Genomic DNA, 5,000 nt, shown 5'->3' with positions numbered 1-5,000 from the left:
ATGTGTAGATGTTAACTTGTCAAAATGCAAAGTGCGGCTAGGTTCAATACTCCTCACGATTCGATATTTCTGTAAAGAAAACATATAAAGTATTATACATCGTTAGAAAGGTTCAAAATTCTTAGTTTTTTTCCCATATATCGCAACTTCGAATTCCAAACGGTGTGGCCTACAGGCGAGTTGCCGTCGTAAAATTTCAGGAAAATCGGAAAATCTCGAGAAAATTTATGAACACACTTAACCATTCATATACCATTTATTCATAATTTTATCTTTCGTACGAACAAAGTTTTTCGTATCTTTTACGGTTTCATGTTATCGAGCAATATGTGTAGATGTTAACTTGTCAAAATGCAAAGTGCGGCTAGGTTGGAGCAATACTCCTCACGATTCGATATTTCTGTAAAGAAAACATATAAAGTATTATACATCGTTAGAAAGGTCTCAAAATTCTTAGTTTTTTTCCCATATATCGCAACTTCGAATTCCGAACGGTGTGGCCTACAGGCGAGTTGCCGTCGTAAAATTTCAGGAAAATCGGAAAATCTCGAGAAAATTATATGAACACACTTAACCATTCATATACCATTTTATTCATAATTTTATTCTGCATCTTTCGTACGAACAAAGTTTTTTCGTATCTTTTACGGTTTTCATGTTATAGAGCAATATGTGTAGATGTTAACTTGTCAAAATGCAAAGTGCGGCTAGGTTGGAGCAATACTCCTCACGATTCGATATTTCTGTAAAGAAAACATATAAAGTATTATACATCGTTAGAAAGGTCTCAAAATTCTTAGTTTTTTTCCCATATATCGCAACTTCGAATTCCAAACGGTGTGGCCTACAGGCGAGTTGCCGTCGTAAAATTTCAGGAAAATCGGAAAATCTCGAGAAAATTATATGAACACACTTAACCATTCATATACCATTTTATTCATAATTTTATTCTGCATCTTTCGTACGAACAAAGTTTTTTCGTATCTTTTACGGTTTTCATGTTATAGAGCAATATGTGTAGATGTTAACTTGTCAAAATGCAAAGTGCGGCTAGGTTGGAGCAATACTCCTCACGATTCGATATTTCTGTAAAGAAAACATATAAAGTATTATACATCGTTAGAAAGGTCTCAAAATTCTTAGTTTTTTCCCATATATCGCAACTTCGAATTCCGAACGGTGTGGCCTACAGGCGAGTTGCCGTCGTAAAATTTCAGGAAAATCGGAAAATCTCGAGAAAATTATATGAACACACTTAACCATTCATATACCATTTTATTCATAATTTTATTCTGCATCTTTCGTACGAACAAAGTTTTTTCGTATCTTTTACGGTTTTCATGTTATAGAGCAATATGTGTAGATGTTAACTTGTCAAAATGCAAAGTGCGGCTAGGTTGGAGCAATACTCCTCACGATTCGATATTTCTGTAAAGAAAACATATAAAGTATTATACATCGTTAGAAAGGTCTCAAAATTCTTAGTTTTTTTCCCATATATCGCAACTTCGAATTCCAAACGGTGTGGCCTACAGGCGAGTTGCCGTCGTAAAATTTCAGGAAAATCGGAAAATCTCGAGAAAATTATATGAACACACTTAACCATTCATATACCATTTTATTCATAATTTTATTCTGCATCTTTCGTACGAACAAAGTTTTTTCGTATCTTTTACGGTTTTCATGTTATAGAGCAATATGTGTAGATGTTAACTTGTCAAAATGCAAAGTGCGGCTAGGTTGGAGCAATACTCCTCACGATTCGATATTTCTGTAAAGAAAACATATAAAGTATTATACATCGTTAGAAAGGTCTCAAAATTCTTAGTTTTTTTCCCATATATCGCAACTTCGAATTCCAAACGGTGTGGCCTACAGGCGAGTTGCCGTCGTAAAATTTCAGGAAAATCGGAAAATCTCGAGAAAATTATATGAACACACTTAACCATTCATATACCATTTTATTCATAATTTTATTCTGCATCTTTCGTACGAACAAAGTTTTTTCGTATCTTTTACGGTTTTCATGTTATAGAGCAATATGTGTAGATGTTAACTTGTCAAAATGCAAAGTGCGGCTAGGTTGGAGCAATACTCCTCACGATTCGATATTTCTGTAAAGAAAACATATAAAGTATTATACATCGTTAGAAAGGTCTCAAAATTCTTAGTTTTTTTCCCATATATCGCAACTTCGAATTCCGAACGGTGTGGCCTACAGGCGAGTTGCCGTCGTAAAATTTCAGGAAAATCGGAAAATCTCGAGAAAATTATATGAACACACTTAACCATTCATATACCATTTTATTCATAATTTTATTCTGCATCTTTCGTACGAACAAAGTTTTTTCGTATCTTTTACGGTTTAAGAGAAAATCGAGGAAAACTGGTTTGAACATTTATTGTAAAATTAGAAAATTTAAACAAATAATTATAAAAAATAATATAACTATATATAAATTCGTTTTATATTCATTGAGATCTATAAAAATCAATAAATACATAATTTTATACAAAAGTTTAAAAAAACCCAAAAAACACCTAAAAACTCAATAATTAACTATAATTCATATTGTCCATATATATAAAACTGTTTGAACATCTAACAAAATTTTCGACAAAAATTTTTCTATCATAAGGGTTCGCAGTTCGAAATTTTCCCAGACTTTTGTCTTGACGATTCACACCGTAAGCGCGAGCAGGCCCTCGCCGCAGGTCAAATGCACGTCGCTTGGGACTCAGTCTAATACTTACGCTGTGGCCGCGCGCCTTATATAGGGGGATAGGTCGTGTCGAGTGCGATGCGAGCAAGCTTAGGCTAAAGTACGCTGTGTTGTTCAGGCAGGTTCGAATATTATTCCCCGGTGTATTTTATACATTATATTCGATACTTTTAGTCTATCAACTATATAGCGGCGTTACTTTAAATAATGTCGTAGACCGTGTCTGGAATTATATACGCCGTATATGTTCGGATGTCGGTTTACGGCCGGGTTCTGGACCTTATTTATAAGTGTTCAACCATACTGTACAGCATATCCGCGGGCATGTGTCGTTGACGCAAAGACTCTTATGCGGAAAATCAAATATACAAATGCTATCAACTCAATACTCTCCGAGCGAGAATAAAAGTGAGTTATAACGATGAATTCTTATGAATTCGCCCCGACGTTTTCAATCTAACGAAGGGTAAAGAGACTGTTTGAAATTAACTGGGTCTGCGGACCGCAAATTTCATGTACGGACCGCCGTTTCGACGGTTGTTAAAGGTCTAGCCTCTGTGTTAAGCGCAGAATATATAAAATATCTAGTCGCGATGTAAACTGTTCGTTATGTTCAGGGAATATCGTACGGCTCAGATATATATATATGTAAGAAAATTCGTTGTTTAGAAATATTCATCGAACTTTTCTATACAAAGTGTGGTCTCTCGGGTGACGCCGAGGGACATTTACGCACTATGCTATTATATATATATAGCACCCTGGTTGATCCTGCCAGTAGTATATGCTTGTCTCAAAGATTAAGCCATGCATGTCTCAGTGCAAGCCACATTAAGGTGAAACCGCGAATGGCTCATTACATCAGTTATGGTTCCTTAGATCGTACCCACATTACTTGGATAACTGTGGTAATTCTAGAGCTAATACATGCAAATAGAGTTCCGACCAGAGATGGAAGGAATGCTTTTATTAGATCAAAACCAATCGGTGGCGGGCTTGCCTTGCTCACCGTTTGACTTGGTGACTCTGAATAACTTTGTGCTGATCGCACGGTCTAGTACCGGCGACGCATCTTTCAAATGTCTGCCTTATCAACTGTCGATGGTAGTTTCTGCGACTACCATGGTTGTTACGGGTAACGGGGAATCAGGGTTCGATTCCGGAGAGGGAGCCTGAGAAACGGCTACCACATCCAAGGAAGGCAGCAGGCGCGCAAATTACCCACTCCCGGCACGGGGAGGTAGTGACGAAAAATAACGATACGGGACTCATCCGAGGCCCCGTAATCGGAATGAGTACACTTTAAATCCTTTAACGAGGATCTATTAGAGGGCCAGTCTGGTGCCAGCAGCCGCGGTAATTCCAGCTCTAATAGCGTATATTAAAGTTGTTGCGGTTAAAAAGCTCGTAGTTGAATCTGTGTCCCACACTGTCGGTTCACCGCTCGCGGTGTTCAACTGGCATGTCTGTGGGACGTCCTACCGGTGGGCTTAGCCCGTCAAAAGGCGGCCCAACTCAAAATCCTACCACGGTGCTCTTCACCGAGTGTCGAGGTGGGCCGGTACGTTTACTTTGAACAAATTAGAGTGCTTAAAGCAGGCTCATTCGCCTGAATATTGTGTGCATGGAATAATGGAATAGGACCTCGGTTCTATTTTGTTGGTTTTCGGAATTCCGAGGTAATGATTAATAGGGACAACTGGGGGCATTCGTATTGCGACGTTAGAGGTGAAATTCTTGGATCGTCGCAAGACGGACAGAAGCGAAAGCATTTGCCAAATGTGTTTTCATCAATCAAGAACGAAAGTTAGAGGTTCGAAGGCGATCAGATACCGCCCTAGTTCTAACCATAAACGATGCCAGCTAGCGATCCGCCGAAGTTCCTCCGATGACTCGGCGGGCAGCTTCCGGGAAACCAAAGCTTTTGGGTTCCGGGGGAAGTATGGTTGCAAAGCTGAAACTTAAAGGAATTGACGGAAGGGCACTACAAGGAGTGGAGCCTGCGGCTTAATTTGACTCAACACGGGAAACCTCACCAGGTCCGGACACCGGAAGGATTGACAGATTGAGAGCTCTTTCTTGATTCGGTGGGTGGTGGTGCATGGCCGTTCTTAGTTGGTGGAGCGATTTGTCTGGTTAATTCTGATAACGAACGAGACTCTAGCCTGCTAAATAGGCGTACTTTCCGGTATCGCAAAGACCCTCCGCTTCGGCTTCGGTCGTTGTTGGTTGTGGTTCTTACTACCGGCGTACAAATATATCTTCTTAGAGGGACAG

General features: G+C 39.1%; 1 non-coding gene across 1 annotated transcript in view; it reads left to right on the top strand.

The window, feature by feature from the left end:
- The first annotated feature begins 3,481 nt into the window (after nucleotides 1-3,481).
- The window catches only part of LOC113381947, a 1,927-nt gene continuing 408 nt past the window's right edge, over nucleotides 3,482-5,000 (top strand). The window contains exon 1 of the ribosomal RNA XR_003367614.1: nucleotides 3,482-5,000. This exon is cut by the window's right edge and continues 408 nt beyond it. This is a non-coding gene — a ribosomal RNA (small subunit ribosomal RNA).

Source organism: Ctenocephalides felis, unplaced genomic scaffold (genome assembly GCF_003426905.1).
Source record: "Ctenocephalides felis isolate EL2017-DRISC unplaced genomic scaffold, ASM342690v1 CF-g0.4_SCAFFOLD_03216, whole genome shotgun sequence".
NCBI lineage: Eukaryota > Metazoa > Arthropoda > Insecta > Siphonaptera > Pulicidae > Ctenocephalides > Ctenocephalides felis.
This window is presented reverse-complemented; position numbering and strand designations above follow the sequence as displayed.